The sequence below is a fragment of the Arachis ipaensis genome, chromosome B04 (assembly GCF_000816755.2).
Source record: "Arachis ipaensis cultivar K30076 chromosome B04, Araip1.1, whole genome shotgun sequence".
In the NCBI taxonomy this organism is placed as follows: Eukaryota; Viridiplantae; Streptophyta; class Magnoliopsida; order Fabales; family Fabaceae; genus Arachis; species Arachis ipaensis.
Genome location: NC_029788.2, coordinates 101,345,963 through 101,368,972, shown reverse-complemented (window position 1 = coordinate 101,368,972; position 23,010 = coordinate 101,345,963). Strand labels below are relative to the sequence as shown.

Sequence of the window (23,010 nt, the reverse complement as noted above, 5' to 3'; positions counted from 1 at the left end):
GCAGAAAGTGAAAAACAATTTCACTGCACGATCACGATAAAGATAACCGTTCGATAAAGGTGAAAACGCGATTCACCCAAAAGACGATCTAGAGATGACAACCACTTTCTACAAATCGGCAAAGATGAAGACAGAATAATGTAAGAAGTTATCGAAAGTGATCTAAAAAAGAACCTAACGAGGTCTTACGGATTGCTAAAATAATAACTTAAAGACTGGCCGACGTTAAGAAGTTGGACCAAGTCAACCCAAGTTATAAGTAAACCCTGGAAAGAGGTCTGGCCAACCCTATTAAAGAGGATTACTTTAACTTAGAAGGGCCCGACACAACAAAGTCAGCCCAAAATGAAAAAGTTATAAAGTAATTCCTGAAAGAGACCTGACAAAGGTCCAAAAAAGAGGACTACAAAAATAACTTAAAAAAGACCGACATAACGAAGTCGGACTCCTACTACCAAGAAGTTATAAAGTAATCCCTGAAAGAGACCTGACAAAGGTCCAAAAAAGAGGACTACAAAAATAACTTAAAGGAGACCGACATAACGAAGTCGGACTCCTACTACTAAGAAGTTATAAAAGTAATCCCTGAAAGAGATCTGACAAAGATCCAAGAAAGAGGACTACAAAAATAACTTAAAGGAGACCGACATAACGAAGTCGGACTCCTACTACTAAAAAGTTATAAAAGCAATCCCTGAAAGAGATCTTACAAAGATCCAAGAAAGAGGATTACAAAAATAACTTAGAAAAGGACGACGTAAAGAAGTCGCCCTACTACAAAGCAAGGTAACCCCTGAGAAAGACGGGACAAAGGACTACCAAAACAACTTGGAGGACCAACTTGAAGAAATCGGTTATAAATTGTCATAAATACAAGCAAGAGCGAGAAAACCGAAAAACAAGTCGGACCCACATAGCCATAACCTCAAAAGATCCAAGTTACAAACAATAAAGCAAATCCGAAGAGGACGAGCGGCAGGGTTCCAACATCCTCAGAAAACAAAAAGATACCAAGTTAAATGCAAAAGCATGATATAATCTACAAAGTTATAAAGCTTCAGAGGCCACCAGAATCTACCTCAAAAGGCTGGAAAGATACTTTTGTTTGTCAAAAACAAAAAGTTGCTAGGCAAGCAATGAGAAAGTACCAGCAGTTAACAAAACATAAAGAGTTTAAAAAGCCCACAAGCCAGGCCAACTACGTAAATATCTAGAATAAATGGGCTAAGGGTCAGAAGACTTTCTAGCAGCATCAGTTCGAGGAGACAGAGGGCGAGTCTGGAGAGGAACAGCATCTACAGTACAGTCATCCCGGTTTAAGATCTGACAGTCAGGATCAGAAGCGGGAGGGCCGACCTCGGCAGGAACAGCAGGAGTTGACACCTTGGCGGAGGACACAGGGAGAGGTTCAACATCATCATCATCCTCGTCATCAGGGACAATCCTGCCATCCCTGACAACGTTATCTAGGCTAAAGAGGGTCAGGTCGGCCTCGGGAGCATAACCCGAACTTGTTCCTTCAGGTTCTCATAGGCAGCAGTTACACTACCCACAAGATGACCTTGGAGTTCGGAGTAATTAGCTCGGGCATTCTCCAACTCCTCCCTCAGGCGCAACACCTCCCGGTAAGATGTAACATAACTATCCTTATGTCTCATAGCCGTGTCCTCGGCCAGCCTCACAGAAGCCGCCAGAGAGATGGAACTCGCCTTCTCATTCTCCAAATCTTTTTCCAACTTGGCCACCTTCACTTCAAGCTCCTCCTTCAAGCCTTTCATCCGATCAAACTCCTATTTGGCCTCCTCCATAAAAGCTTTAGTGGCATGGAGAGGAAGACTTTGAGCAGTTTGATATAGGGCCGCTCCCATGTGTGCCATCTTGATACTACTCCGAGTTATATAATCAAAATGATGAAGAAGCGACACGTCGTCCATAGGGAGGACACCATAAGGACCGACTTGTTGATCTACAAACTCGACCGCATCAAAGTTAGGAGCATCAAGGTTGAAAGGCTCAATTGTTTTTTGCTTCTTACTAGGAGGGGCACCAGAAGCTGCAGCAGAAGATTGTGGAGGATCGACCAGACGAACCCGAGGAATAGGAATTGCTTTCCTCGGTCCGGGAGAACTCGGCACAGGAGGCATCACTGGAACTTGAGAAAATCCCTCTCCGGCCACCTTGGCCGAGATGTTTAGAGCAGTAGTTGCTTTCTTCTCCTTCTTGTAGGCCTTCATAGAATCATTATTTTTCGACATCTCTGAAAATACAGAATCAACCACAAAAGACAAGTTACAACATAGGAGAAGAAAAGCTTAGAAGCAAGTATAAAAACAAGTCAGACAGTACCCAAAGCAGTTCGAACCAAAGATAGATCACTTAAGAATCTCTTCGTATCCAGATGGGGAGGTTTTCCCCACAAATCTTCAAGAACAACTACAAAGGCCCTCTCAACCTCATTAAGCATCTCCCATGTATAACGTGGCACTCTCACATTCTTTTGCCACTCTAGAGGAAAAGCGGGCTCATCATTTTCATCAAGAAAAAAGGGGCGGACCCCCTCAACAGCACGAACTCAGAAGAAATAGTTCTTAAAATCTTTAAATGACTCATCATACATGGCAAAAACTTTATGCCCCTGGGCCGATCTGAAAGAGACCCAGGAAGCTTTCTTTTTGGAGGAACTTCCGGGCTTGGCCGAGACGAAAAGATAAAGGAAAAGAGTTTCAGAAGGTGTTATGTCTAACTCTTGGCAAAGCAGTTGAAATATTTTGATAAAACCCCAGGAATTCGGGTGAAGCTGGGACGGAGAAATATTACATGACCACAACAGGTCAGTTTCAAAAGCAGTAAAAGGAAAAGTAACGTTTAATTGGCTGAAGAAGTATTCGTAAGCATAGAAGAAGGGACGCTCCCCCTCGATGGAAGTCGGAAAACAAACTCTCTCATCAGAATCAAGGGCAACAAGATCATAATCCCCTCCCGGGCACTGTTACCACAAATCCTATGGCGCTTCCTCAGCTCTGTGCAAAATTCAGCATCCACAACAGAAACACACAACAAGACAAGGGAGTCCAGCCAATCGGACATCCCCTCGGGAACTCTGGAAGACATCTCTATAATGTTATTGCGAGAAGACATGAGGCCAACTAATCCTACAAGTAAGAAAAGAAGATGGGATTACTAAAAACATCTCGGACAAGGGAGAAAACAACTCAATACGATACAGGCGAACACACAGAAAAGGAAAACCCCAAGACTCAAACCAAAATCCTGGGACATCCTTTGGAGGCAACAATAAAGCAAGGTTTCTAGTAAAAATATGCTTCTCGCACCCCAGCACCTCTCAAAACAAGAAAAGAAGGCTTCAAACAGCAAGCATTTTCCATCAGATTAAAACACAAAAGTCTTCAAAAAACATTGCCTTTCAGTCTAAGCCAGCAAAAACCATCCCCAAACATCAAGCACAAACAGAAACCATTAAAGATACAACCTTTTTCAGAATTAGACAAAAGCAACCGTCAAATAAAGCAAGGAACAGATGCGGACAGCGGTACCAGAATAGAAACAACAAGGAACATGCAAAGCCTTAAAAGCGTCAAGCAAAAACAAAAAGGATCATGCAGAAGGTGGAGAAACCCCTAGAACACACATTTCAACAACAATAAGGCACGATGGAAACAGAAAGATCCAAACTTTCTCTAAAGGAAAATCAAAATCAAAACCTCATCACAAAAACAAAAGCACGAAATGGGACTAACCTGGAGACGTAAGAAGCTTCGAGGAAGAAAAATAGAGGCGCAGAAATAAAAGCTGCCCAGAAAATCGCCAAACAAACGCCACAACACAAGAAAGCAGAAAGTGCAAACGAAAAACAGAGAGCGAAGAGAGTGGAGAAAAGAAGTTACGAAAAGGGCGAAGGAGAGAAACCGTTTCTGGGTTTTCAAAATCAAAATAAAGAGCCAAAGGGAAACGGGGCAATTAATGTTAAAATTAAATGAAAACATTAAACCCTCGCACATTCCCAAAGCGCCGATATAAAAGCGCGCGCATTTAGAGGAAAAACATTCTACATTCAAAAGCCTCTACAAAGAAAGCGACAAAATGCTTGAGTTCGGCTTCAAACGACCAAAGTCAAAGACTCGACCTCGACAAAAGACCGAGTTCAAGCAGGGGCACTGTTCATACCCTGGGCCAAGATATCCGACCTGGGATAATTGGCGACAAAGCGACCGAACTCTTCAGGTCAGGCTACCCAACCTCTTCTCAAAGAGGTCGGCCAAATTGACAAGAAAGCCCAATAAAGGGCCCAAATAGAGGAACACGACCCAAATCCAAAGGCAACCCAAGCCTACAGAGATAATGGCGGTTCCCTTGAAGATAAGCTGACTTCACTTAAAATAAGATAAGATAAGATAACTAACTTATCTTATCGGAAAGGTCAGCCCATACTACTATAAATACACTGGAGCACCCAGGTATAACTCATACTCTGATTCTACATAAAACCTATTTAATACCCATGCTAACTTAAGCATCGGAGTCTCTTGCAGGTACCCCCACCTTCCGGTGGCCAAGGATCAGCAGTGCTGTAAGTCCAATAAGTCGGATACAACAGCTCCGGCCGCCATCAGTCGGCCGGACACGCTATCTCCGACCAGTACAGAAGATCTCGTCCGAGATCGACCTCCAGTTTCAGGTAACCCTCGGAACAGTAACTAATAAAAATTAAAAACAAAAATAAATAAAAACAAATAAACAAGCAAAATAAAATATTTACAATAACTAATAATAAGACACACGTTTGCAATTCCCCGGCAACGGTGCCATTTTGACGATTGGATTCTTGCTAGTAAAGAATTTTATAAGAATAATCACGTTGTAGGTATAGTTTCTAAACCAACAGAGAATCCTTTCGTACAAAAATTTGGTTGTCACAAGTAACAAAACCCAATAAAATTTATGACCAAAGTATTTAAACCTCGGGTCATCTCTCAAGGAATTGTAGGGAAGTATGATTTATTATTGGTTATGAGAAAAAGCGTATTTTTATTTGAGGGCTTTTGGAATAAGGAGCAAGTAACTTAAATGGCAAGAAAAATAAATTAATAATTATAAAGACTCTTGGCTAGGTATGAGAATTGGAAATCCCATCCTAGTTATCCTTATCAGGTGTGATGAGAATTGTTATTGCTCCCACTTAGTTAACCCTTACTAAATAAAGGAAAGTCAAGTGGACCAATCAATTTGATCCTCAAGTCCTAGTCAACTCCTGTGGAAAGACTAGCTTTAGAGCGATCCAAATCAATCAGCAATTCCCAATTTTCAGTCAACTGCTGAGTTTGATAACTCAAGTGTTACCAATTACTTAACCAAAGCAAAAAGGGAATAAATCTTAAATTAAATTGAAATCATTATAAATAGAGTAAAACAATCATAAATCTAAAATACCTCAAATTATATTTAAATAGAATATTCAAATCTAACATGAAAAGATTCGTAAGCCAATTTGGCAACATAAATAATTACCAAGTAAAAGAATTAGAGTATCTAAAAGTAGAAGAGAAACATAAATTAAAGTTGGGAACATTGAACCTGGAATGAAGAAAACGAAGGAATCCTAATCCTAAATCTTAAGAGAGAGGAGAGAGCCTCCCTCTCTCTCTAAAACTACATCTAAAACCTAAAATTGTGAATTATGAATGTTGTATCTTTTTGTTTTTCTATTGATTTTCCCACTTTATAGCCTCTAATCTATGTTTTCTGGGCTGAAAACTGGGTCAAAAACAGCCCAAAAATTGCCCTACGTATAGGTCGTTGCAAAGTCACGCGGGAGCGTCGTCCACGCATTAGCGCGGATTGAGTTTTTGCCAGGTCATGCGTCCGCGTGATCCACGAGTGTGCGTCGCCTATCTTCGGGGCCGCTATAGAAAATTATATATTGTTGCGAAACCTTGGATGTTAGCTTTCCAACGCAACTGAAACCGTGTCATTTGAATCTCTGTAGCTCAAGTTATGATCAATTTAGTACCAGGAGGTCAGGCTAAACAGCTTTAGCAGTTCCTTCAATTTCTTGTGTTCCTTCCACTTTTGCATGCTTCCTTTCCATACACTAAGCCATTCCTGCCCTATAATCCCTGAAATCACTTAATGCACACATCACGGCATCGAATGGTAATAAGAGAGGTTTAATATTAGCAAATATAAGGCCAAAGAAGCATGTTTTCAATCATAGCACAAAATCAGGAAGGAAAGCGTAAAACATGCGAATTTTATGAATAAGTGTGAGAATAATGGATAAAATCCACTAGATTAAGCACAGGATAAACTCTAAAATAGTGGTTTATCAGTTGCATTACACAAGAAAACTGAACCAGGATACATGATGGTGTCAGCTTCTCTCTTCCCTGCTCTGTTCTGTTTTCTGATATTCATGAGACAAAAATAAATTGTCTCATAAATTTTCTGCTACTAAGTTCAAACAGAGTCAGACTAAAAGTTTACTTTAAAAGGGTAATCTCATTAAAGTAAAGAAGGTCATAGATTCAACTCCTCCCTTCTCTAAGCCTTCTACAAGCTTCAATTGGTATAAGGAACCTTGGTCTCAAGAATCAAGCTTCACCACTTGGAGCAAATGTCCAATGGCGAATAACTTGGGCACAACTATGGTTGCCTACACTCTAACTGAAGGCCAGTCAAGCAATAGGCGTCCCTTCTTCAGTGGAAAGAACTATGCCTATTGGAAAGAGAGGATGAGGATCTTTATCCAATCCATTGACTACAACATATGGAAGATTGTTGTGAGCGGTCCCAAGATTCCAAAAAAAAAAGTGTTGATGGAGTGGTGACTCCAAAAGAAGAAGCTGAATGGAATGATGATGACAAGAAGAAGATGGAGCTGAATGCTAAAGCCATCAACCTTCTTCACTGTGCTATCACCTTTGAAGAGTACCGAAAGGTGTCGAGATGTAAGACAACCAAAAAAATCTGGGACAAACTCCAGGTTACACACGAAGGCGCTAAACAAGTCAAAGAAACGAGGATTGATATGCTACGAAAAGAGTACGAGATGTTCAATATGAAGGATGGAGAAAGCATTGATGAAGTGTTTGTGAGATTCTCAATTATAATCAACAACCTTGATGCTATGGAAACAACCTACTTAGAACAAAGCTAGTGAGAAAACTCCTTAGAAGCCTCACAAAGGAATGGGAAACTGCTGCCACTATCCTAGCCAAGAACAATAACCTAAGCCCTATAACATATGATGAGCTAAAAGAAAAAATCCTTGCCTATGAAGCTACACACACAAACTCAGACTCAAAAAAAAAAGGAAATATCCCACAAGTCAAAAATAGAATCAAAAGAGAGTGAATCTAGTGAGGATATTTCAGATGATGAACTTATGTTTTTTGTTAGGAGACTTAGAAGGATAATGAAGAACAAAGATAAATACAAGGGTACAAGATCAAAGGATTACAAGAAGGACTTGAGCAAGGTGATGTGTCATCATTGCAAGGAGGCTGGACATTTTAAGTTCAACTGTCTAAAGCTCAAGAAGGAGGACAAAGGGAAGAAAGAAAAGAAGAGAGTGCTCATGGCATCTTGGGAGGAACTTGAGAATGACATGAATGAGGAAGAAGATTCTGAAGGTGAAGATAAAATCTGCTTCATGGGTGGTAATGATCATCTTGATGAGGTAAATTATTATGACTTGTCCATAGATTATTTACATGATATAATTGATTATCTTACACTAAATTCCTCAAAACTGTTGGATAAGTACACTAAATGCAAATCTGAAAAAGATATGTTGAAAGTTGAAAATGATTTTTTGAGAGAAAAGGTGAAGGAAACTGAATGTGCTTTGGATATTATTGAAAAAAACAGATTTCTAAAATCTGAACTTGAAAAATTAAAAAGAAAGCACATTGTGGATCCTTCTCAAGAGCTTACTGCTAAAAATAAAAGACTAAATGAAATGATTAAAAGGCCTAATGGTGACTTAGCAAAATTTGCTCAAAGTTCTCGTAACTTGGACAAACTACTTGCAAGTCAAAGACCTTTGTTTGAAAAATCTGGTTTAAGTTATGTAACCAAGGAAAGAGCAGTTTTTGATGACTCCTCTGTAAAATTTGTGGCTTCTTTCAATTCCAACAAACCTGGTCTTGGATATGCTCCCACACATGAGGAGGAATTTGATGAATTTTACACTAGTGAAAATGAGCCATCGTCAAAAACCGAACCTACATCAAACAGGTCAGGTCTGGGATACATTTCGAATAATGAGATTGCTTTCAAAAAATCACCTTTTTACAACACAATCTCACATTCAAAAGGTCCAAAAGCTTTCAAAAAATCTGGTTGGAATGCTTTTACAAAGAAGAACAACTACAACAAAAATCAGCTTGTGAAAAGAAATGCACCTCTTCAAAAAACCAGAAAAATTCAGTCCTTTAATCATTTCCCGCATAATAACTCATCTCAATTTCAGCGATATGCATCAGAAAATCATTGCTTTAACTGTAAGAAATTTAGTCACTCATATGCACAATGCTTCATTGAAAAAAAAATTGTAGGAAACCAAATTTACAATGTTGTTTGTGATTTCAATGCACTTGGGCAACCAAGATGGATTAACTTCAAAGGATCCAAATTAATCTGGATACCTAAGGTTACTTGAAGTTTTTCTATTGCAAATTTGCCTAGCATCCAAGAACAAAAGGGATATGTGGTACTTGGATAGAGGATGCTCAAGGCACATGACTGGAAGGTCAACTTTCTTCATCAAACTAAACAAGTGTGATGGAGGCTTTGTGACCTTTGGAGATGATGAAAAAGGTAAAATAGTTGTTGTTGGAAAAGTAGGTAATAATCATTCTACCTTCATTGATGATGTCTTTTTGGTAAATGGGTTGAAGCATAATCTTTTGAGTATACATCAATTGTGTGACTTAGGTTATTTAGTGACTTTCAAAAGGTTAGAATGTTGTGTTGTAAATGAAAAGATAAATGAAGTGTTGTTTGTTGACAAGCGTTGTAATAATGTGTATGGACTTACCCTTGATGAACCAAAGGATCAAAATGTAGCTTGTTTTCATTCTAAAGAATCTGAAAAGTGGCTATGGCACAAGAGATTGGGTCATGTAAGTATGTTTCAAATAAACAAACTTGTTAAGAAAGGATTAGTAAGAGGTCTTCCTTTGATAAGGTTTGACAAAGACATCACTTGTGATGCTTGTCAAATGGAAAAACAAACAAAGGGTTCATTTAAATCAACGAAAGACATCTCTACTAAAAGACCACTTGAGTTGTTACATATTGATTTGTTTGGTCCAACAAAAACTCAAAGCTTAGGTGGTAAACACTATGGTTTAGTAATTGTGGATGACTACTCTAGGTTTGGTTGGGTTTTATTTCTTGCACACCAAAATGAAGCCTTTTCGGCCTTTGAAATCTTTTACAAGAAAATTCAAAATGAAAAGGATTTAAAGATCTCTTCTATAAGAAGTGACCATGGAACTGAATTTGAAAACAAATTATTTGAATCCTTTTGTGAGAAATTTAGAATATCTCACAACTTCTCTTGTCCAAGGACAACACAACAAAATGGTGTTGTGAAAAGAAGAAATAGAAGCATTCAATAAATGACAAGAGCTATGCTTTGTGAGAGCAATGTTCCAAAATTCCTTTGGGTCGAGGCGGTTAACACATCTTGCCACATTTTGAATAGAACCATCATAAGAAAATTTTTAAAGAAAATCCCTTATGAACTTTGGAAAGGTCACTCTCCAAACTTAAACTACTTGCATATCTTTGGATGTAAAAGTTTTGTTCTTAATAACAAAAATAATTTGGGTAAATTTGATCCAAAGGCGTATAAGTGTGTATTTGTAGGATATTCCACAACTAGTAAAGCCTATAAAGTTTATCATCAAGATGCTAGAATAATTGAGGAGTCCATACATGTTACATTTTGTGATACTAACTTGGGTCAAAGTATTTTGGAAGACTGTGATGCAGGAAATCAAGCTCAAAAGGACGATGAAACTGCACAAGATAATGAAAATAAAAATTATGGACAAGCTAAACCAGAAACTGCAGCTGTTGAAAATCCAACAAGAGCCAATTCTGTTTTGTCTCATGAATCTAAAGAAAATCCAGAAACCACTAGTTCTGTGAATCCATTGGTGACTGAATCTGCCTCCAAATCTACCAGACCTCGTGAATGGAGATTCTTGAAGAATTATCCTGAGGAATTTGTCATTGGAAACGTCTCTCATGGTGTTAAAACTAGGTCTTCAACTAGAAAGGCAAACGAAGAATCAAACACTGCTCTTCTCTCTCAAATGGAGCCTCAAAATGTTAAGGAAGCTCTTAATGACCCTTCTTGGGTAAAGGCAATGGAGAATGAGTTTCATGAGTTTGAGAAGAACTAAGTTTGGACATTGGTTCCAAGGCCGAATGGAAAGAAAGTGACCGACACCAAGTGGATATTTTGGAACAAGCTAGGAGAGGATGGTAGCATTACAAGAAACAAAGCAAGGCTAGTGGCACAAGGATATGACCAAGAAGAAGGAATAGACTTTGATGAATCTTTTGCCCCAGTTGCCCGCATGGAAGCCATAAGACTTCTTTTACCTTATGCTGCTTTTTGTGGTTTTAAATTATATCAAATGGATGTGAAATATGCATTCTTAAATGGTGTGATAGATAGAGAAGTATATGTGGAGCAGCCACCAGGTTTTGAAAATAAAAAATTTTCCAACCATGTTTTCAAATTATCAAAAGCTCTCTATAGTTTGAGACAAGCTTCTAGAGCTTGGTATGAGAGACTTAGCTCTTTTCTTTTGAAAAATGGTTTTCAAAGAGACACCACAGACACTACTCTATTTATCAAGAATGCTAATGATTCTTTCATTCTAGTCCAAATATATGTTGATGGAATTATTTTTGGATCAGCCAATGAATCCCTTTGTTCTGAATTTGAAAAACTCATGACAAGTGAATTTGACATGAGTATGATGGGTGAACTTAATTTTTTCCTTGGGCTTCAAATTAAGCAATCTGAAAATGGTATGTTTATTCATCAAGAGAAGTATGCCAAGGAACTAGTTAAGAAATTTGGTATGGAGAATGCCAAACCCATGGGAACTCCCATGCACCCTAATTCAAAATTAGATAAGGGAAAAACTGAGAAAGATGTAGATGAGACTAGGTATAGAGGAATGATTGGCTCTCTTATGTACTTAACTTCCTCTAGACCTGATATTGTGCAAAGTGTTGGAATGTGTTCAAGATTCCAATCAAAACCTAAAGAATCTCATCTTTCTGCAGAGCTAAGTCTATGGTATTAATGAATCCACATTTGATGACATATTTTTACTCAAATTGGATGGATTCTAGCACATGAACTCACACTTAAGCACTCAGATAGCATACTTTTGTGTTTAATCTCTAAATTGAACCTAAATGTGAAAACATGTATTTTTGTGCTTAAATTAAGCAATATAATCCCACTTTTATTCCATTCGATGCCGTGATATGTTTGTTGAGTGATTTCAGGTCCTAGAGGCAAGAATGGTTTGGTAGAAGTGGAAGAAAGCATGCAAAAAGGGAGAACGCATGAAGAAAACAGAGGAGAAAAGCACAACCATGCATGCGTGTGCACAGATATGTGTGCGTACGCACAGCCATCAAATTAGAGCCACGCGTGCGCGTGAGCCGCGTTGCGCGTCCAGACAAGCATCGCCTAATGTGCGTGCGCACAGCTGCTTGTGCGTACGCACAGGAAAGGATTTTCGCAAAGTGTGCGGACGCACACATCTGTGCGTCTGCACAGGTCCTAGCGCGTGCCTCCATTAAAAAGTCACGTGCTGCGCAGTTTTGGGGGTCTTTAGGCCCATTTCTGAAGTGATGAAGGCTGGTTTGAGAGGCTATATTAAGGGCAATGCAACACATATGAAGAGAGCCATCTTAGAATAGGAAAAACACATAGTAGGAGTAGAAGTAGTGTAAATTAGGTAATTCTCTCTTAGGGTTTTAATTAGGGTTTGTAGCATTTTATACTTCAAGTTTGATTTTAGATTATAGCAATTGCATTGTAAGTATCTCTTTAATTTCTCTTTTAATTACATTACTTGTTCTACATTTTCATCTATTTCAATTTCCTTTGTCAATTTACATAGTCTTGCAAATTTGGATTCCTAGTTGTTTAATTTGATGTTGATGGCTTTTATATGTTTGCTTGAGTTGTCTTTATTGATTTTGATCATTTATGGTTCATAGCTTTCATTAATTTACCAATTTTGTCATGTTTTGTGAATATGCATACTAGGTGTTTGATGAAATGTCAACCCTAGCTATGGGGTAAATTTTCACCCCTTGGCTTGGGAAAAATGAGTCTATTGATTACTAGAGCCATAATGTCCAACATTTAGCGATAATTCTTGGGAAGTTAGTTGATTCTTGTTTCCATTAAAGCTAGCTTTTTATCAACTAGTTTGGTAAGTTAGTTAGGACTTATGGATTAAGGTCAATTATGCTTGCTTGACTTACTCCTCGATGGTTGGGGTTAACTAGGCAAGATTAATTCATGATAATTATCATAGTTGTGATTGTGGCAAGGAAGGGATTCCATAACTCATCCCAAGTCAAGGTTTCATTTACGATTTAAACCACTTTTCCATCAATTTTGAGTCTTGTTTATATTTCATACATAGTTCTTGTATTCCTTTATTAGTTTATTAATTGCAATTTTGCCTAGTTCTTTTATCTCTTTATTTCGTTTGCCTCCTTATAATTGAAAACACCCTTTGTTTTCCACAATCAAAATTGTATGCACTTGTCACTAGTTCCTAGGGAGAACGACCCGGGAGTTTAAATACTCTCGATTAAATTGGTTTGAATTGTGACATTATCTTGGATTGAACTTTGATTGAGAGGATCCATTGCCGGTTTGAACTATACTCACAACAGAATTACTTTGATTGAATTGATGATTTTTCTGCAGTTGGTTATTGTGATGCAGATTTTGCTAGTGATAGAGTTGATAAAAGGAGCACATCAGGCTTATGTTGTTCCCTTGGAAAGTCCTTGAATGTTTTGTCAAGTAAGAAGCAGTCAACAGTGGCTTTATCCACTGCATAGGCTGAGTATATAACTGCTTCTTCTTGTTGTTCTCAGCTTATGTGGTTAAAAACACAGCTTGCTGATTACAAATTAAATGCTGAAAATATACCCTTGTTGTGTGATAATATGAGTGCCATCAATATTTCTAAAAATCCAGTTTTGCACTCTAGGACTAAACATATTGAAGTGAGATTTCACTCAATAAGAGAACATGTTCAAAAGGGGATATTAGCATTCAATTTGTTAAATCAGAGGAGCAATTAGCTTATATTTTCACTAAACCACTAGCTGAGGACAACTTTTGCATGCTTAGGACTACTCTAGAAATTTTAAGCTATGTTTCATTGTTTGAAAGTTGCTGATGTGTTTGTTGGAGCTTTTGTCTCATAAACAGGTATGAGACAATTCTAGGCAAATGAAGAACCTTCTCTCCAATCAACATTCTCTAGCCTTGTTGCACGTGCAGAATCATCTAGGCCAACCTCAAAAATCTAAACATGGGTGGTCCAATATGTTTCCTTAAACCAAACTACCTCTAGGCCCAATATGAATGCCACATGATTTTTTTTTTTTGCTTGTTAGCTTGTTTGTTTTAGTTTATTTCTTTTTGTCTTTAAGTCCAAAAAGTTTCAAATTTTAAAATTTAATTTCTATTTAATTTTTTTAATAAAATCAAATCTTTTTCTTTGTGATGTCAAGTCCTTTCAAGTCAAATCAGAGGTGATGCAGTTGCATGGTTTAAGAAAATTTCTTTTCGGTACGGTTACCAATACTTCTTCTTCTCCCTCCATAACTCCTCAAACTCTTTGGTTTCTTCGACTACCTTTATTGCTTTTCTTTGTTCAAAACCAGAAACCAACCAAATGAGGAAGAAAACTATTTCACAAAAGCCCCCTCCTTAAAAGATCTTCAAGCTTCCTGCAAAACAAAAACCTTCCACTCGCTCTCAAGACCAAACCTTCACTCCATCTCCTTCTCCTCCTACCTCACCTCCTCGGTCGGATCCAATGGCTTGCACTAAGAACCCCTCAAGGTTTCCACCTTTAGCCAAGCAGACGCCACCACCAAAGGAACCTCCATCTAAACCTGGTTCGTCGAAGCCGAGTTCATCGAAAGGGAAATGCCCAGCTGCTACCGAACCTACCTCTGAGCCCACTCAACCTAAGACAAGGTCTGTTCCCTTGTGTTCTCAGAGAGGTAAACCTCGACTTCCTCTTAAATCTGTTAGAGAACCAGACTTTGATCCCTTTGCTCATAAATCCCACATCATGACATCTCATTCCGACTATAACACTTACAGATTTAAGTCTGCCATGAATAATGACTTTTATGAAGGGGTTATTAAGTGGGATGAAGGAGTTGGTATCTCTTTCAATGATGCTTTGGCTCATATTTGTGAACATGTTTTTCTGATTGATGGCATCACCCCTACTCATAAAGCCCTGGGTTATGAACGTGCTCAGTTGCACCGTGGTATGCGAAATTGTTACTCAAGTTGTGAATTGTTGTTCGAAATTGATTCCCTAGCAATGGCACCAAAAACGGATGCACAGAACCATGGTCTAAACATATCTTCACAACTTCGCATAACTAACCAGCAAGTGCACTGGGTCGTCCAAGTAATACCTTACGTGAGTAAGGGTCGAATCCCACGGAGATTGTTGGTATGAAGCAAGCTATGGTCACCTTGTAAATCTCAGTCAGGCGGATATCAAAAGGTTATGGAGTTTTCGAAAATAGATAATAAACTAAGGATAGAAATACTTATGTAAATCATTGGTGAGAATTTCATATAAGCGTATGGAGATGCAATCGTTCCTCTGAACCTCCGCTTTCCTGCTGTCTTCATCCAATCAATCTTACTCCTTTCTATGGCTGGCTTTATGCAAGGGCATCACCGTTGTCAGTGGCTACATCCCCTCCTCTTGTGAAAATGGTCCAAGATGCCCTGTCACGGCACGGCTAATCATCTGAGGTTCCCGATCATGCTGGAATAGGATTCACCCTCCTTTTGCGTCTGTCACTACGCCCAGCAATCGCGAGTTTGAAGCTCGTCACAGTCATTCAATCATTGAATCCTACTCGGAATACCACAGACAAGGTTTAGACTTTCCGGATTCTCTTGAATGCCGCCATCATTCTAGCTTACACCACGAAGATTCCGATTAAGAGATCTAAGAGACACTCATTCAATCTAAGGTAGAACGGAAGTGGTTGTCAGGCACGTGTTCGTAGGGAATGATGATGACTGTCACGATCACCACATTCATGTTGAAGTGCGAATGGATATCTTAGAAGTGGATTAAGTTGAATTGAATAGAAAGACAGTAGTACTTTGCATTAATCTTTGAGGAACAGCAGAGCTCCACACCTTAATCTATGGAGTGTAGAAACTCTACTGTTAAAAATACATAAGTGAATAGAGGGTAAGCATGGCCGAATGGCCAGCCTCCCATGGAGGTCTAGAGATCTAAAAATGATCCAAAAGATGTCTAATACAATAGTAAAAAGTCCTATTTATAATAAACTAGCTACTAGGGTTTACAGAAGTAAGTAATTGATGCGTAAATCTACTTCCGGGGCCCACTTGGTGTGTGCTTGGGCTGAGCTTGAATGTTACACGTGCAGAGGCTCTTTCTGGAGTTGAACGCCAGGTTGTAACGTATTTCTGGCGTTCAACTCTGGTTTGTGACTTGTTTCTGGCGTTTAACTCCAGACAGCAGCGTAGAACTGGTGTTCAATGCCCTTTTATGTCATCTAAACTCGGCCAAAGTATGGACTATTATACATTGATGGAAAGCCCTGGATGTCTACTTTCCAACGCAATTAGAAGCGCGCCATTTTGAGTTCTGTAGCTCCAAAAAATCCACTTTGAGTGCAGGGAGGTTAGAATCCAACAGCATCAGCAGTCCTTCTTCAACCTCTGAATCTGATTTTTGCTCAAGTCCCTCAATTTCAGCCAGAAAATACCTGAAATCACAGAAAAACACACAAACTCATAGTAAAGTCCCGAAATGTGAATTTAACATAAAAACTAATGAAAACATCCCTAAAAGTAACTAGATTCTACTAAAAACATACTAAAAATAATGCCAAAAAGCGTACAAATTATCCGCTCATCACACCGCATTGTAAATCACATCATACTTCCTCAGAGCAGTTCATATCAAAGGGTATCTTATACTGACACTCTTGTTTTGTATGCCCTGCTCACTAAAACAGAAATTTCTTTTGCTTATTTGATGGTTAGATACATGTTTGACTCTGTTAGAAGTGAGAAAGACAAAGTCCTTCCTTATGGCATGTTTCTAACTTATATTTTTGAGCATTTTGGTGTTGACTTGTCCAATGAGGATTATGAAAACAGACATTCATATCTAAAAAGGGGTGCTTCAGTGAAACAACATAAAGGACCTACTCGCTCTGATAGGGTGGTTCTAGATGATGAGTTCATTCCTGATGATTCTCCTCTTCCTTCCACTGAAGGCACTTCCATCTCCACTGGACAAAAATTTGCTATGTTTAATGTTGTTCAAGATGTGGTTCAAGAATTTGTCTCCCAATCCAATCATATGATTGCCATGAGTAAGGAACAAAGAAAGCTAGCAAGCAAGCATGAGAATTTTCTCTGACAATCAAGAGATCGAGTGGCTGTCTTCATGAAATTCATTAACAATCTCCAACAAGATGAGGATGCTGCCACTGATGCTGAAGAGAAAGCTGATTTAGAGGAAAATGGTTCAGATGCCTAGATTTGTCTCATGATGCTGCTGCTGTCTACTCGTTTTTGTCTCATTAAAAATGTTTCTCTTGTTACTTTTGAACTACTTTTTGTTATTTCGGATGACTGTAATACTTTAACTACTACTGCATTTACTTTAAATTAATTTGGTGTTTTAGACTGTGCATTAACACTTTCTTGCAAGTTTTAAGGTGTGGATTTTACTTGATCTTGCCTACTTTCCACCCTTGATGACAAAAGGGGGAGTAGTAGCCGTGTAGTAGCCATGTTGTGAATTTTTAGTAGCGTTTTTAGTAGTTGTGTTATGAATATTTGCTGTGATTTTTATTACTGCTACTATTATTTTTTGCATGAGAATTTGATTTACAAATCTTGCTACTGCTGTGAGTTTTTGGCATGAGATTTGGAACTTGCTTTTATGATATGTTGTTTTTTTGCCCTTGTTAGTCTTAATGCTCTGTTTTGGTTAAAGCATGATAAAATTGTGAAATGGTTTTTTTTTTTTTTTTGTTAAAAGTGCTGACATGTCAAGTCCAATATTGGGCTAGATTTGTATTGTTGGTTGTTTAAACTCTCTTAGTCAAGTTGAATTATGTGTAGCTCTTTATTATGCTCTTTATAAGTATAATGTAAATAGGAACGAAAAGAAGAGCATAAATCTAGGGGGAGCTACTCTTGAAAAAGAAAGGGGGAGCAACACAAAAGAACGTAACATCATTCAAAGGAAAGTTTCTTAACTTTACTCAAATTCAATTCCTTTTGGTTAATGTTTAATTATGTTTTTCATCAAGGGGGAGATTGTTGAGTTAAGAAATTAACTAAATTAATTAATGATGACAAATATTATTTTATTAGGCAATTATCTAATTAATGTTAAGTGTTGCAAGGTAAAATTCATTGTTGTAGTAGCCCAATACAAAACAAGCAGAATCTATTTTAGTGGGCCACAAAAACAATAGAAGCCCAAAGGTGATGAATAGAAAGCAAACAGGCTGAACTTGTATAGAACCAACATAAGCCCGATTTGATATCACTAAAGTTGATCCCTCCAAGTTGCTTCTTTCATAAGCAACGTTCACTTTTTCCTGTCTCAGTCAGAACTCAGAGAAAGAGAGAGAGAAAGCTTAGCTCCTAAGCTGTTCACCAAAGAAGCAAGAAAGAGAAAGTTTAGCAAAAAGGTTGAAGTCTAATCACCCACATCAAACTGTATCAAGAGAAGTCAGAAGTTAAAGGTGATTTATTTCCTTCTACATGCATCTCATTTTCTTCTCTTCATCTTCAACTCTCTGCCACTCCAAATTGGGATACATGGAAAAGATGATCTCTGTTCAACACTGCTGTGAATCTATGGTGAAAAGTGTGTCTTGGGGACCAAGTAGTATTTTAATAGCTAAGATCTGGGTTTACCATTAAAAATATTTGTTTATGCTGTCCTGTGGCTTTCGGTCAACAAAGAAGGTCAGAGTCAAAGTTCCTATTTTGAGGATTAACTAGAAAAATGAGATGGTGAGTTGGTGAAGCACACAGCTCGAGGGTTGACCTAGGAGAGAGCAATTCAGTAACATGCAAGGAAATACAAAAGAAGATTTTTCATCATTCAAAAAAAAAGGGAGAGATAACCAGTGTTTTTGAGGTTTTGTTCTGAGAAAAGTTCTCCAAAGAAGTTCATCAACTTGGATAGTGCTTCCTAGTCAAAGGAACATTCCGCTAGAATGAGGAACTAAATCAGAGGCAAGTAAATCTGGTTTATCACATAGCAAAGAGGCTGTTGAAGTATCAATCTCCTTCATGTTTTACAGATTGTAGTTTACTTTTTAATATTTATCTTTCTGTAATTTCTTGAGGTAAAAGGCTGAATGAGAGAGTCATTGAAATAACCTAAGAGTAGAAAGAGGCAGAGAGATACACTTGAGTGAAAAGTCTAGAGTGATTTCAGATTTCTTTAGGTTGATTTTGTGTTTTGTATCTTGTATCAATGAAGTACCCCTTTCTTAGTTGGGTGAGCACTAAGAGTGAATTTAGGTATTAGCATAACCAAGTCAAGTTAGGTTAGAACTTGAGAGTGAAAGGATTGTATCAATTCTGTGGAATTGGTGTATGTAATACTTTAACTATAGTGCAAATTCCACCACTGTTGTGGTGGAGACTGGATGTAGGTTGCATTGTACAAGGCAACTGAACCAGGATACATGATGGTGTCAGCTTCTCTCTTCCCTGCTCTGTTCTATTTTCTGATATTCATGAGACAAAAATAAATTATCTCATAAATTTTCTGCTGCTAAGTTCAAACAGAGTCAGACTAAAAGTTTGTTTTAAAAGGGTTATCTCATTAAAGTAAAGAAGGTCATAAATTCAACCCCCTCCCCCCTTCTCTAAGCTTTCTACAACCTTCAAAGAGTTTCAAGCTAATTTCGATATTAAATTTTTCAAGGTAATAACAGGAATCCAAGATAAAATTAGAATATTTTTCAATACTTCTAACCATTAAAGATGAAGAACGAGACTCAATCTTGAAAAAGTAGAAAAACATGAATCAAAATAAAGAAAACACTTACATTACTAATCTATAAAATCAAACAGAGTACCTAACATTTGACAAGAGAAGGTTTAGTTACTCATGGTATAAAAGAAAATAACCTAAGACTAATGAGATGATGGATGGATCCAGTTATTGTTTGATGATTCCTCTATGTGAACTTTATTCACTTATTTTCTTATAAATTTTATCCTGATTTACTTAAACATGTCCTGAAATCACAATCATTCTAAAACAACTTCAAAAATATGATTTGTCATAAAAACTTTACTAAAAACATAAGAACTTTAATTCAAACCTATGAAAATTATTCAAAAAGAAACCTAAAAACAACTAAAGATACCTAGACATCAGCAATTTAATAGTTAACTTTAGTCAGTATTAACTTTCAAAAACTGTTTATATTTTTGTCCAAAAATTTTTTTTTCTTTATATATTGATAATTATTATGATTCACGTAAAGTAAACGCCTAATTCAATTCTTGTCTATTTTTTTGAAGAATAAGGTGATCTCTGTCCAAAAAAGGGGATATTTCGCTTCTAATAAAATTATTTTGGGACAAGACCATTCTCTTTTAAAAAATCTGTTAAATAGTGACAAAAAATAATTTTGTGGAGTTTAAAACTCCAAAAAGTTCTATTATTGCACAATTGAAGCATTAGAGGTAAAAGTTGTAAAGCCCGCTAAAATCGGTATATAATTAGTCAATAAATCAAATTTTCAATAGGAAAATTAAATATGCAAAACTAATATCAAAATAGGATAGAGCTCGGCAAAACGAGAATTTTGATATCACTTTCGAAAAATTTGGCCTAAAATTGAGCCGAATGGGCCAAACCGGTTGAACCGGGCCCAAACCAGGCCCGCGGGCCCAACCAGCCCAGTATATAAATGAGCTAAAGCTCATTTTCTGCCTTAGAACACAACATAAGCAGCGTAAATGCATGGAGAAGAAGAGAATGAATTCCAAAACCTAGCTTGATCTTCTTTCTTTGATAACTTTTGATCCGGAGCTCCGATTGACGAGCCGTTTGCGGCCACGCGTCGGACTCGTTGAGTTCTTCAATTCTATTCAAATAAAACAGTAAGTGAATTGCTTTTTCCTAGCTCCATTTCTGCTGGTATATGAATTTCAGGTTTAAGGTTTGAGAAACTCAATTCCTTGATGATTTTCATGTTTTAGGGGTCCACTAGACTTGATTTCTTGTGGGTATTGCCCAAGGATCAGTGGGTAAAGGTAAGAAATCTTAAACCCTAATGAAATTTCTGAATTTAGGAATTTGGGTATTGAGTTGTTATGTTTTGATGTGTTAATTGTGGTTTAGGTAGTGTGTATGTGAATGTTGATGCTTGTTGGAGGCTTGTTGGTGATCAAGCTTGGTTTGGGGCTGTTTGATTGAGCTTGGAGGGGCTGTAATTTTGAGTTGTGAGGCTGCCTTGGGTGAATTAAGTGATTGGCCAAGGTATGGTTTAAGTTTCGCACGTTTAATATTTACGGTGTTGTGAAAACTTAGGTTAGAGGAACCATAGAATAAGTTGGATTGTTTGTTGTATTTAATGATTAGCCTTATAATATTGTTAGAATAGATTTTTTAGTGAATTTATATATTAGAATTATGAGGTGTGAAAGTTATTAATGGTGTGCTCTTATATTTATTTATGATGGATTAGAATTGGTGTTTGTTAATAAGGATGTAGAGTTGTGTTGTGGTGGTATTGTATATGCTGTAACTAATTATGTAATGATCGGAATTGCATGAGACCAAGTTTGGGCTAAATTTGGGAATATAAGGAACTAAACTGAAAAATTTGGGACCTTTTTGTTAAATATACAATTTATGGCAAATTTTTAAAGTTAGGTTGTTAAATCTGTCCAGCAGCAGAAAAGATCAAACAGGGCAGCAACTTGTTTGTCTTGCTGCGACTTTTACGAGTTGAGTTTTGGAGTGAAACCAATTTTTTTATAAAATTTGATTAACTTTATTTATTTCTCTAAAATTTCAGAATTTTAAGAGTTGAGGATTGGGAGCTGTGAATTTTTGAATATTGGTGGGCAAAACTGAAAAGAAACGGATTTCAGCAAGCTATGCATCAACTTCCAATGCTTGTAACTCTTAGAATTAAATAGAAATTAGGTTGCAACTAAGACACACTTGTTTCTGGATGAGCTAGGAGTTCTCAAATCAAAATTTAGCTTAATTGGAGTTTTGTAATAAAAGTTATTCCAATTGAAAGGTACTAAGCTTGTTGGTTTTTAAAACAGATTTTGTCTCATTTTTACTTAACTTCCAGGTAATGTAACTTTTTCATTAAAAATGGTATTGACTCAGAACCAATTGAGAAAGAAACCTGGATGATTAAAGTTTAACTACATTAATTTTCAAAGTCATTGGATTTAACTCGGATTTTATATTGAATTTTTAATATCACATGCTGCTGCTGTTTTTCTGGTTTTATGCACTGCAGAGCAGTCACGGTTTTTCCTTTATTCCTGAGGCTAGAAAAATCAGAAAATTATGATATTTAGTTTGTTAGAAAGCTTATTTCAATATGAACGTCTGGACATAAAGTTTGTGCAATTCTGAATTCATTTGCTATATTAGAAACAGAAAAGAAAATAGTGTCGAGGAATAGTTTGGTCAAGACCCGGAAGGGGTAATTGAGATGAATTATAAGGGAATGACGATGAAAAATGTGAAAGGGAGGTTGTTAATAAAAGGAGTTAATATGCCATGGCTTGATGAATGATTAAATAATGATTATGACTATGAAATGGCTTATGAATAATGCTATCTGAGATACGAGTTCCCTGGGTAAGAGCCGTGGCTCGCCATCACGTGTTCTAGGTTGAATCTCGATACTCTGTTGACCCTACGTCGTAAGGGTGACCGGGCACGTATAAATTCCCGGGTATGGATAGCCACCATTGAGTGGTTTTATGAAATATGAATGTGAACTCTATGCATAGACTCTTGGGGACGCACGACGGGGGACAGTCTAAGGTTTTCGGACTTGTCGGGTTGGCTGGATAACCGACAGATGGGCCCCATCAGCCATAGGACAGGCATGCATCATATGCATTTGTTTGTATTGATTGCTATGCATTTTCTGGGTATGCCTAATTGATATATATTACCCGCTATTTGTTATACTTGCTAGTTGTACTATTTGATCATTACTTGTGCGTGAACTTGTTTGGTTGCTTGTTTCTGTTGCATTCTGAATGATGAAAGGATGGAGGAAACAGAGGAAATGGTTTGGTGTTAGGTTAAGCTTGAACTTGAGTAAGTTAGGCAGATTTAGAATACATACCCCTGTTTATGGCTTCTGTTTAGTACTTAAGTTGGATAATTGAATAACGTAGTTCTAGGATTGCCTATGGCATTCTCAGGACCGTATTTCTTATGCGCGTGGCACTTTTACCATGCTGAGAACCTCCGGTTCTCATTCCATATTGTATTGCTGTTTTTCAGATGCAGGTCGAGAGGCTCCTCGCTAGACGTCTGGATCTTGGGAAGCGAAGTAGTCCTTGGGTGTATTTTGGTTTTTTGGTTGTATATATGTATATATTTGTTAGCTTACTCTCCAAGTAACTTGTGTATG

At 37.5% G+C, this 23,010-nt stretch overlaps 1 long non-coding RNA gene across 2 annotated transcripts; it reads left to right on the top strand.

Annotated features, from left to right (window-relative positions):
• On the top strand, positions 20,343–22,982 carry LOC107637927. Of its 2 annotated transcripts, XR_002360365.1 has the most exons (4): positions 20,343–20,491; positions 20,591–20,644; positions 20,733–20,870; positions 22,881–22,982. It is a non-coding gene; the product is annotated as an uncharacterized LOC107637927 (long non-coding RNA). The 2 variants fall into 2 exon arrangements; XR_001619624.2 differs by lacking the exon at positions 22,881–22,982 and having other exon boundaries at positions 20,733–21,188.